The 12,834-nt window shown below is 43.7% G+C and overlaps 1 protein-coding gene across 6 annotated transcripts in view; it reads left to right on the top strand.

Moving 5' to 3' along the window:
• The first annotated feature begins 3,974 nt into the window (after window positions 1-3,974).
• The window catches only part of zgc:172282 (leucine-rich repeat and fibronectin type III domain-containing protein 1-like protein), a 105,567-nt gene continuing 96,707 nt past the window's right edge, over window positions 3,975-12,834 (top strand). For all 6 annotated transcript variants that reach the window (XM_035791656.2, XM_035791655.2, XM_035791657.2 and 3 more), the window contains exon 1: window positions 3,975-4,782. The gene's annotated coding sequence lies outside the window, so the exon portion shown is untranslated. The remainder of the gene's footprint in view (window positions 4,783-12,834) is intronic.

The raw sequence follows: 12,834 nt of genomic DNA, 5'->3' as shown, positions 1-12,834 counted from the left end.
TGCTTCACGGTGGGAACCATACATGCGGAGATCAAAAGCTGAATAGCTACTCTGCATCTCACAAAGACATGGCAGTTGGATCCAAAAATCACACATTTGGATTCAGAAGACCAAAGGACAGATTTTCACCGGTCTAATATTCATTGCTTGTGTTTCTTGGGCCACTGGGCCACTGGGTTAAATCCCCTTGTCAGCTCGGGGATTTGAACTTGCAACCTTCCGGTTAGTAGTCCAACACTCTAACCACTAGGCTACCCTGCCACCCCACGTTAAGAAATTCCACAAATTAACTTTTAACACGGCACACCAGTTAATTTAAATACATTCCAGGTGACTACCTCATGAAGCTGGTTGAGAAAATGCCAAGAGTGTGCAAAGCTGTCATCAAGGCAAAGGGTGGCTGTTTTGTAGAATTTCAAATATAAAATATGTTTTTATTTGTTTAACACGTTTTTGGATACTACATGATTCCATAGTTTTGATGTCTTCACTATTATTCTACAATGTTGAAAATAGTCTAAATAAAAGGAAACCCTGTTGTGTCCAAACATTTGACTGGTACTGTGTGCATCAAGGCAGTTGTTAATATCATGATGTGTTGCAGCGCGCACCTTGTCTTGCACTCTGCATGCATACATTTCCGGTCCCAGGAATCTGCTGCATGATCAAAATAAACATAGTAATATTCATGTCGCTGCAAGTAATATTTGAATAACAGCACTGTAATATACAGTAACTGTTCATCACCGAAGCGTACCAATGCTATTAGCTTGGCTTAGCTTTCCTGGCAGATACACACCCTCGAGCTCAGAGCATGCAGGGTATCGCAGTGGATTATGTGTCAAAAGTGTACAAAATTCACCATTAACAGGCATGAATTGACAAATAAATGGATATATGAAAAAGCACCTGTGGAAGCCCATGAACCATGGAATGACCACATCCTCCTAACAAACACTGTGAGGATTTCAATGATCATTTAGCCGGGAGGTTGCACTATAGATTAGCTATTATATCTGACACAACTGATTGACACAATTCTACTTTCAGTTATATAGATGCAACACAACCATTACATTGAACAACATTAACAATCATAACCTTGATCAAACAGCAGCTGCACTTACGTAACTGTATGATACAATATGTTTGTGTATCACATTAGAAATGCAAACATACAACTATGTATATACTAGGAATTATGTGATCAATGTTTTTGTTCTGTATTGGAAAATAATACACTTATCTTATCTTTTTCTCTCATATGAAATGCATTGTCAATCATCCCACTTTGTTTCAAGTCTGTGCCTTCCTTCTGTCTGTGACATTCATTGGAGTGAAAAGTCCTTTGCGTCTTTGGGAGATGGGGACCAGGTTGAGAAAATGCTTCGAGACAAGGTTAGAAAATGTTCCACAGCCTGTTCTGTAGCTCTGAACTAGGACATCTCACGGGGATTCTGTGAGTCAGTGTTAGTTTACCTTCACAATGTTAATAGTAACAATGGCATGAACCGGGCATATCTGAAGGAGACGTTGGCAATGCTGATTTGGTAGCTTCAATTTCATAAACTCAGGTAACCTTGAGAGAACTGTTCTCACTCTAACAGCATCTGCACTTACTTTTTTGCTGTGCTTTACCTTACCAATTACAGTACGCTTCTACACACAACCTTGTCTGGTTCTTGGGAATGTTTTACCTTTATCTTTGTAATTCTGTCATTCCAGGTTTCACCTTATCTTCCATGTTCTCCTGGGATAATACATAATTCAGTTGGGATACTCTTCCTTTATCTTACTCTGGTACAGAAACAATAATGCCGTTTCTTTTTACCACTGTCTTGAGTCGGTCTGGTTATTCACCAGGAAACCTTAAAACCTTGTTCCCACGTCCTGATCCCAAGTCCAGTATTGACTTTTCCACACCTTTTTTTTTTTAATCTTCAATCAATCACTCTTTCATTGCCCTCTCTGAGATAGACATCCGCTGGCGGAATATCTCTTCCATCTCTTCGTTCTTCCATTTGCGGATCTCAATCTTTCCCTCTGTCTCTTTTTCTCTCCAACGGACACCTTCCCAGTTCCCCAGTGGTAGAATGAATGACCTGCCTGGTGAGTTATCTAAAGGTCTGCTGAGTTCAACCTCTGTGTCACTGAAGGACACCTTTTTAAAACAACTATTGGCTTTTCAAAGTTGTCGGATATTCTCAACATTCCCAAAGAACAAAGTTGAACATGGTGGACTTGTGATGTATGCAGGTACACTTGCTAGACACATAGGTGTGATAACAGGTGTGATAACAAATCACAATACAATGAATGAGCCAAAATCATAGACAAGATATTTTATTCCCTACAGACAATTCCTTAAAATGTGTTTGTATAAACAAAAAACCTAGTAATTCAGGAAATTTGCATCCATAAGGATGTCTGCCTCAACAACTATGTTTACACTACAATGTTTTGTTGGAATCTCCTTGAGTATGCTGCTTTCATTCCATCCCATCCACTGACTATGCAGAAACTCCCAAAACTCATGCAGACTACTGTGTAAATCAATATGGTCAAACCTAACCTAGGATAATTCTAAATTCAGTGATTAAGAAGGGATTGATTGATTGGCATAGAACCTGGTGGAGTATGCTAGAGACAGTATGCCTGCTACTAGAGACAGATGGTTAAGAGTGAAGTACTTTTTTTCCCATAAATCCAACTGGGACTTGAACCCATGTCCCTCTGGTTTCTCCCAAGCAGACATGTTCTCCACAAGAGTTAACTCCCTTGGGGGAGCTTATCTAGGATGGCTACACTACTAATCCCTCTTTCTGGAGCTCATTCATTTCTGCCCACAAGTCAGATGTCCTGGCAGCCTCATCCCACTTTTAACACCAATGTAGCAAATCTAAGGAAAGGACACAAATCAAAACCTCAAGAAAGTCAATTCCATTGGAGGATTTTGGAACACACCTATGATGGAGTGCTTGTATGCTTCAACTACACTATACATTAACAAATGTATGTCTCCTGACCAAACATTTGGTCAAATTCCCTAAACCAAATAATCTGATTCATTCTACTGTCCTTTTGAACTTTTGCCCTTGCTTGGACTCAGTGAGTGAAGTTAACCGACTTAACTCGCTACTGACTGTGGTTCCATTTCTGAATCATCATTGTATCATCGTCTGTCGATCAGTCCCTAAAAGCAGTCATCCCTAAAATGACATCAACATTGTCAGGATTCGCTCTGCCACAGAGGTAGCAAAGAGAAACGGCTCTGAGGGAGTGAGAGCTGTGATCTGATCAGACAGTATTTTCAGACCACAAGCTGGCTGCTGTCCATGTTACTACGTGATGAAACGGTGCTGAATTTCTATGCGTCCTCGGCCAGTCCGTGGTGATGAACTGGCTAGCGATATGGCGAGTTCAGGCCCTGAAATCACAGTTTTCACTGGTGCGATTGAGTCATTGCGGTATCTAGTCTTGATCAATATTAATTTAAATATAATAGCCTATATTACATTTTCAATCTACATGTGTCCGAAAGGATACATACAGTCCCTCTCTGCACGATCCCCATCATATGGCCCTGAAAGAATAGTGGTTTGCGTGTACAACATTTCCTCAAATTAATCCTATAATTGCGCACGTTAAAATAATCCTATAAAATCTCAAACATGTAAATTGAGCACAGTAATCCACTCCCTGCTGTGGGTTGGTTAACGTAGACGCTTCATCAACGCGCACGCATCATCATCCTAAATGGTGAGCTTTTTTTTCTATTTGATAAGGAGTCCTCCGTTTTGTGATGAAGGCTATAATGTCAATACGACGTATTATTTGATCGCAGTCAATACACTCCTAAAGCAGAACACCGCGCTCGATGGCATGATTTGACAGTCATCGTTACCCTTATTTCCAATTTGTAATCCCATAAAGGCAGTACCATTTTGCCAATAGAAATCGGAGGTGGAAAGAGCTTGTTGGCCGGCTGCGGATTGTAGCTGTGGAGATGTTAATACTCAGTGCACAGAGGGGCGCGATGCATGCGTAAACTGTCTCAAACCTCTCCTCAAAACGCCCCTCACTTCGCACCGGGGACCGCTGCCGGCCGCTCACTGCCTGTCAGTGCTGCACCGGACTTGCCTGGCTTCCCAGACTCCTTGCTCCGGCGAAACGGTACGCCACGCCCACGGACGTTAGTTTCTTCTCCGCGAACTGCAGAGCAGCGGAATAATGTAGTGTGTGAGTCGTCAGGTTAGCACTGGACACCACCGACTGAAACTTCTAGGTCTTCGCTCCAAGGATGTATATCTGATACGGATATTCCTGCCTCAACAAGGCTACTAACGATCGAAATTTGGCCGCGGATATGCTGGACTCAGCAGATTAATTTACAATCACTGCCACTATATGGAAGAACGATTGTGTTCTGCAGAAAACATTTGGAAACAAGTATTTTCTGTCTGGGTCGAGTCATTTGACGCTAAAACGGAAGAAATGTCATACTTGGATATCCCACGCATAGATGCTACTCATTTGTGTGATAATATACGTGGGAACTAATTGCAACGCAACTGCCCTCCGCGGTGCAAGTGAGTGTTCTTTGAGCACCACGTCCAGAAATATTAGCTGGTTGTGGTGCTTCTTCACTCTGCTACTGGGGAAGCAGACCGGCGGCAAATCGATGCATTTCTTGCTCAAATCTACTCGGGCTATTTACCTCGTTGCATAGCCCACTGGAGATTGACAGACAACGGAGAGGTAACATCGGGCTCAGGAATAGAGGTAACCATCTATCATCCTGATTTCATTGTTTTCTCATATGAAAGATTTAGAAATTCGGACAAAACCGAGTAAGAGAAAATTGTTAATTGTTTCTACAGATGTGCAAGTATTGTCATATTGAGCTGTTATGTGACAGTGGAGTTCCATGCGTAAATGCATTTCATGGAAGGCTAATACGAGGTGTGGATCAGGTGTGGTTTGTTTGACGTTGTGGGGGTCTACAACAGAATGCTGTGTAATAGTCTATGGATAGGCGATTGCACCATTCAAAAGTAAAACCTCATGTCATGACTCGTTCGCAGATAGATGACTACTCTAGTCTCGTTTGTCTCACCACAAACAACCACAGGAAATGTAGATATGGTTATTAGCAAGTTTGTTCCCCGATCCAGATATTTACTCGTAACATTATTTTACCCGGTCAGTCTTGATTTGTGACAAATACTGCATGCACTCTGACAGCACATCAAACTGCTTTGAGACTTTCTGAAAATGCTTCTTAAGTCCATGTCCTTTTCTAAATCGATTCGATCGTGTGTCAAGTGCACCATGGCCTATCGGAGATGGTAACCAAAAATGTGACGAGAGTATTGATGATGAAGAATACATTTGGAAATTATGTTCAACCATGTTGGCCGAACAGATCCGAGCCTACGTGTTTATTTATGTTGATCCTTTTCGAAACGAAAAAAAGGGCGAGACCGTGTCTGTGAAATCGATCTTCAATCACGTTGCAATTCCACAAGACTATACCGGGTTTACGTTGGGACACTTATGTGCCTCACACAATCAATAGACACCCTGGGAGGAGGAAGTTCAGGAAATGCCTGTGCATATGAGTAATGTGATAAGTAGTGGAACAATTTAACGTCTGGTCCAGCCTTTTTTATTTTATTTTGTATTGCACACTGGTGGGCCTGTGTTTCTTTAATAATTCTAAATTACGTTTAATCATTCGCTTCCATTGGCATTGCATAACGCAAGACCACTTTTAATGAATCCGTTCCACCTGAGCCAGTTGGCTGTTCGGCTAATGAATGTAGGTGAGCCTGTGCATTCTGCTTTTGGCCACGGCGGAGGTCTCTCCTCCTCATTGCCCAATCATGGCAGTGTATTTTTCCACTGATGCAGCACCAAGCTCTGTATCCCTTGTACCGTAAATCCAGCAAGGGGAATTCTGAATGTCAAGCTGCAGTGCCTGAGAATGTCTTATTTTGTACCGCAGGTAGGGGGCCACGGAGCACCAGCCACAGCTTGCAGGTCCCTCCTCACATGAGCTATAGTCCGTTATGCTTCACATAACTTTGTTCCCACAGATATAAGAACATTGTCAACGTGCTACTAAACAACCCAGGTCAGCGATTACAGGCATGTTTGTCTAGCTAGCTACAGGTAACTGCCAAAAACATGGAAACACTTGAGTAGGAGAAGGATACAAAGTATGTGGAAAGCAGATGGTTCCACGGAGGTGTGGTTTAAGAGTTAATGAATCAATTAGCAGCCCATCAGGCTTTATGGTCCTGCTACACTACAGCCATTGAGGGAATGCTTCCTTTGAACTTAATGAAAGCTGCGCTACTGACCGTGTTGTGCTCGCGTTGCGTCGCGTCCAACGGCAGCGTCCAGGCTCAAGACTTGCACGAGGTTCCTTTCTCCACGGCTGACGCAGCAGTTCATTCTGCCTCGTGAATTGAAATAAGGATAAATAAAGTTGATTTTGGTTGCGTTATGGCCTCGACTATAAACCACTGGTTATTTTACTAATATTCAGTCAAGAAGCTACTAGCTAGCAGAAACTCTAGCTACCTAGCTACATTGACTATGTTCACAATGTAAACAAAAGCAACTTGTATAATTAGAAGATAATTTAGTACAACCACTAGCAACCCTTTAATGAGTACTTGCGAAAAGTTGGATCAAAGCTATTGTACTTACACATAATGGATTAATATGGTACAGAACAGTAAGGTAAAATAGAATAAAGTCACTCTTGGCTTCTGCCCCTCTCAGCTCTCAAAACACACTCACTCTGTGTAGCAGGTAGATCGTCGCATTGACGCGCCCGCTGATGTTAAAGCAACGGAATGCACGTAGTGTTGCTGAAGTGTTATGGTCATGTATAAAAATGCTGGGCAGGCCATTCATTTAGCTACCATTTAGCTAGTGGTCACGGAATGGTGTGATGACCATTAAAGCGATGTAAACCATACCACGGCCATCTCAGTCACCAGATCTCAACCCGATTGAACACTCATTGGAGTTATCAAGTTTTATTAGTACTATGGTATAAACTGACTTGCAGCTTACTTCTTGACAATGCAACAACAATAAGAAATAATTAAAGTTAAGACGACATTTTGGCATAAGTATAATACAGGAAGGCACAATTTACACCTGTTTTGGGGAAGGGGGGATTGGGGCGAAAGTGTTTAAGTTATGCAGTATTTAGCCATCATAAAAAGAGTCTGGCAGCAGCAGCTGTGATATGTGTGTTTTGGATGATATATCGTATTGTTTGGACAATTTTGCAATATCTTTGCGCTAGTTGGCTGTACCTTCACCAAAACATGGAGCACAATCTATCTTCTTTTTAAAATAAGGAGCCAATTTGTTTTCCGCACTTTTATTTCCAGCACTGACCCTAACTTGTCTTCTCATGGCTCTCTCTTGTCTCTCTGCAGCAGACATATGGTGAGATGTTTTTAACATGGAATCACAATAAAAGTACAGTATCAAATCGTGAGAATCGCAATGCATATTGCATCGGCACCTACGTATCGTGATAATATCGTATTGTGAGGTCCCTGGCAATTCCCAGCCCTATGTTGGATGTATGTGTGTATGTGTGTGTGTGTGTGTGTACTAAGGTGTGGAGAATCAGTGCAGGTGGTCAGTTCAAGTGTTCAGCAGGCTGATGGATTGTAGTTACCAACAGTTTCAGAGACAGTTTCTATCAGACCTCATGCTCTGATACCGTCTGACCGATGGTAAGGGAATTAAAAGCTCATGGCTGTGGTGTGTGGGGCCCTTCGTGTAGATGGGTGGGAGCACGGTCCCAGTGATGATTCTGGAGCGGCGCCTGAGACAGGGTTTTCCACCAACATCAACAAAACCCCAAATTATGGAATTGTTCATGGAAGAAGGGTGTCTCATCCCTCCAATAGAGTTCCAGACACTTGTAGAATATATACCAAGGTGCATTGAAGCTTTGCTGGCTCATGGTGGCTCAACACCCTTTTAAGACACTTTATGTTGGTGTTTCCTCTATTTTGGAAGTTACATGTTGCCCTCTGCATTCTTGTATTGATCCCCTCCCTGTGTGTGTTAATGGGTAGGCTGATATTGGCTCTGGGTTGTTTAACAGCTGCCAAGGATCTGTGTGCATGTGTGGACTGTTATCTCCCTCCTTTTGTCATTCTGCTGTGCCCTTGAGGTGACAAATAAGACTTGACATCGGAATATTGAGATACACTGACCTCAAATTGACAAAGAGTGTATGCGCTCCCGAGGCATCTCTCGAGATCTATTAGTGTTGTCTGGTGTTCTTTGTCCCGCGATGATGGATAGATATCTGACTTTCTGCAAGATTCTCTCTCTCTCCCACCGTCTAACCCTCTGTCTCTAAGACAGGTGACAGGCAGGGACAAATAAAATGACAGTGCCCTCCGCCCATGTAGGACATCATGCCGCCAGTCTGTGGCTGTCAGTGCCAGCATGGCTCTATAATAAGGCACATGGCTGCACCATCTGCTCCTGGTTTCGCTATTTAAATGTGAGAATAGGCCTGGTGGAGCATCCTGGCCTTGGAAGGGTTTGTAAGGATTGTCCTGAAATCAGTTGGATTTTCCAGAAATAAGATTTACAGCTATAATTGTTTTACTTGAAGACCTTAACATGTGTGCTTTCATGGAATACAAAGTCATGTCAAGACAAAAAGGAACGGTTTAGTTTTTTCCTTGAAATGTCAAAATGTATCTCTCTAAAATTAAGACAGTTTAACATTATTTAACTATAATCTCAGACCTACATCCAGATGAAAGGTGCGTGCATATTTCATGATGCATTTTGAAATTCATGTGTCGTGTTCTATCCCTTCTGTGTGGAAAATGAGCTCAGTCGTCTCATTTGTGATTGCCTGCCAGAGGGTCTCAATAACGTTTTGGGGGGGAAAAAAATGTTTAGTTCTATGTTGAGCAGAGCCTATAGGCTAGAGTTACCATATCCACCGAGGTGATAGATTTCAGCAGTTCTGGACAAATCACCTGATCTGTTCATAATGCAGGTGTTTGTTCCTGCTTAGCAAGCGCTTCTTAAACAGGTGTTCTTCCACCCAGTCCGTAAGGCCACGAATCATTTAAAGTCATGGGCTTATCAGTCCGGGTGGCATGTTTAGGGAGCACTTCAGAAGGGTAATTAAGTTTCGACTGGTGGGAAACCCCACCTGTCTTCGCCCTAAGGACCCCCCCCCCCGGTGCCGGGGGAAAACCAAATCATGCCCCAAGATAGAGGCAAAAAGACAGAACTTCAGGAGTAGCTGTGTGCTAATGTAAAGTGATGTTATCCTAAAAATGTGCGAGGGGTTTTCATCACACGTTCAAGTATGTTGAGATGGATGTGTCAGACACTTGTTAATACTTTTCCTGTTTTTTGTGGAGAGAGCTAGGGAAGTGCTAGAGTCTCCCGTGTCTCAGCAGCAGACTGAATGAAGTCTTATCATATACAGTACCTTGATGTAGCTGGCATCTTTGACAACGCTTCATGCCAGCTACGCCATGAAACCTGGGCTTCATTATCTGCTCCCGTGCTGATTGTTTCACAATGGCTATGCTCTTACTAGCATGTGTTATTGATTAGATCCGTGCATCAGTTAAAATTAATCTAATACATTCCTTTCGGACAAGGCTTTTCCAAATGTGTGTTATGGTTGGATCTTCCCCAAAAGAAGGCACCGCACCAAATGGGTTTCTTTGAGGACATTTTTTATGCATTTCTCCCTGGGATTGAGACTGAAATGTCTACACTACAGTAGGCTGGTAATCAGCATGGTGCTTTATGATAACGACAGAAAGTCTTCCTCCCCGATGAGCACAGGGAGCGTGATTTACAGGACGTGTGTTTTATGCGTTTATAATTATCTTCTACAAAGACTAACATCCCAGCCAGCAACCAGATCCCTTACTTAATGACACTGCTTTCCCTGTTTGTCACGTATGTCAGCGCCCCAGTGCTCATAGCACCCCTCCCATCACCAGTACCACCCCTTAACCCCTCAACCCCATCCAGTACTTAACACCACTAAGGGTAGCTCTCCACAAGCACACTAAGCATTTCCACTATACTGCATCACAATGGACCTTTTCCGCTGTGGATCCACAATCAGCCCAGCATGTAATTTACCAATTGATCCTTATCAAGCCCAAATAGACCGCTGTGGAAGTATATTTGACTAAGCTCCCCCATCTCTCTATTACCCCCCACTGTGATGGAACAGATGTGAAGACCAGGCTTATGACTGAAGTGGGGGGGGGTCTGTCACTCCCCTATCTCACTCGAGAAATCAGCCTTTTACGATGGAAGCAGATTGATATTGTGCTTGAAACCTTTTTACACCTCTGAGTCTGAAAAGGCGGGCAGCAATTGCAATGTCAATTTCTTGGGCTCTGGTTATTGTTGGAAATGGAGCTGGGGACTGTAGCCTTCTGCATCTCATGTTGGCTGGTACCGTGGCTATGCAATAAAGGAAAGAGATTGTGGCATCTCATAGTGTATAATTTTCTAATTTCCCCCAAACTTTCCCATTCGCAAATTCTTATTCCATATATTGTACAACTATTATTATCTCGCTAAGACACGTTCTTTTTAATTATGCCACTTGTCTATTTGACCTTTCTTATTCGTTTGGATGACATCAAAGCGAGAGGATTACGAGTCTATGGCACCTCACCGTTAAAATGTAACATTGTAATTGCAATCATTTGCTAGCAACCTTTAGGAAGGCTCTCGTTTGATTCCTAATTACTAGCTAAGCAAACGAGGGTCTTTCAGCTCCATTGGGTTTGCCATTTTACACTGAGGTAGAGGTTAAGTATGGGAGTAATGACTTTGTGCTACTTATAAATATATGCTTACCTTATCTCATTAGGTTGGCTATAGAATATTAAATATCATTCACTGATGGAATATTGGGATTCAGAAAGTCCCATCCCCTGTTATTACACAAGTCAACGTTAATTTCCTGCACCTCATTTATTTTATCTCAACAGTTCCTTCCTTTGACTTTATATCCTGGCCTGTATTCTGTGCTCTATTCTTGCCCGACCACCTTGCTCGCTCTCTCTCGCTCTCTCTCTTGCTCTCCCGCTCTGCTGTAACCACTGGCACAGACAGAACTAATCACTTGCCGAATCCCCTCTGGGGAACAGATCTGGCTCTGTGGGGCTACTCCTCCTCCCGGCTGCCGCATTCCGAGGTGTCTCAATCCTGCTGCATCCTGCCTATCGAGCGGCCAGAATCTCAATCAGCCTGCTTCTGACCTTTGCTGTCAGGCATCTGGACCGGTGCCACTCACTGCCTAGTGAGATGGGGAATTAATGAATCGCTACTGTGCTGTGCTGTGCTGGGCTGGGACAGACCTCACGGCCAGGTCTGCTTCTGTGCCGTGCACGTCCAAAGTTATATATCTCTGCCTGGACCTTTTATATTAGTCCTAGTGGGCACAGCACTTGGCCAGCAAATCACCATGACACACAGCAAAACCTGTGAATTTCAGTGTCCTCCCACCCCCCCCCCCCCACCCCCAATCCCCCTCCCGCAGCCTAGTGCAGCCTGTCGGGTGGATTATATACAGTAAATAACAATGTTCTCTATAACCATCCGCGTCCTTTCCAATCAGACGGTGGGATCTATACAGACCTATCCGGGTCAGTGTCAGCAGGCAATGCTGCCACATCTGGGCCCGTGTACATCCAACCAGCCGCATTAGCATTAGTGCTGCCAAGGTTAGTGTGCCAGTCGAGAGGATTCCTGAGCTAAGACTTTAGTGACACACATCAGGTTGGGATAAGGGCCGAAAAAGGAGGCAGATGGAGGCAGACGTGGTTGTGCCAGGTTCATGATCAGGATTATACAGGCAGGATCACATGCCCCAACTGACTCGCGACAAAGAGCCTCGAGCAGATTGGTCCTGATCTAAATATAAAACAAAAAACAGAGGATCTATTCATGAGCAGAGGATGAGGGATGGACATGCACAACTAAGTAGGAGAGCTGCTGCTGTGGAAATGTCCCAACAAAGAGCAGTACTTGAGGCTGCGTTCCGTACAGTACTGTCTGTATCCCGCTTAACCCCTTCCCCCACAGTGCAACGCTCCAGGATGCTCGCCTCTCTCTTTGTTCTCCCTCCGGCTTTGCATCCAAACAGCTGCAAACATAAACAAAGCACCTATGATTGACAGAGCCTTTATGGAATAAGATCTGGTTACTGAGAGGTTCTTATCATGACAGTATTTTGACCCTGGCCCCGGTGAGAAATTACACATGCTGTGTTAGCACACACGCTGTACACTTTAGCAGCAGGCTGAACAACTACACAACCCGCTCCTCAAGCAGCGGCGGAATGCATCAGAGTGGTGGAGCGGCATTGTCCACGTTGCCTGTTTACGTCTGTTTATGCAGATCTATGTGAGGAGGTGGATGCTGCGCTGGCACATTTCCCTGAGTCAGGGGGTCAATGTTCTCCATAGTATCTCTGCCACGTCCTCACATTGCTCCAGCGCCCTGCATATGATCCCTGTAACAGCTGTGTGGCTTGGCATGTGTGTGTGGGCACAGGGTGGGTAGACCCTAGACATGCTTGAACCTGAGTGCTGTGCGGCACGTATTGAGAACAACTGTGGTGAATTATTCCATGCTAAACTATTGTACACTAGTTTACGTGGAGTGTGGTGATTCTACTGGGTGATGTAAATTGCATGTCTGTAATTAGGTCCCTCATGGGCCTTGGCTATCAGGCAGCAGATTACTTGTCTAGCTGGTTTGAGAAATACTTTGTCA

The sequence above is a fragment of the Oncorhynchus keta genome, chromosome 18 (genome assembly GCF_023373465.1).
Source record: "Oncorhynchus keta strain PuntledgeMale-10-30-2019 chromosome 18, Oket_V2, whole genome shotgun sequence".
NCBI lineage: Eukaryota > Metazoa > Chordata > Actinopteri > Salmoniformes > Salmonidae > Oncorhynchus > Oncorhynchus keta.
The sequence above is the reverse complement of the archived record's forward strand: the minus strand, read 5'-3'. Positions and strand labels throughout refer to the sequence as shown.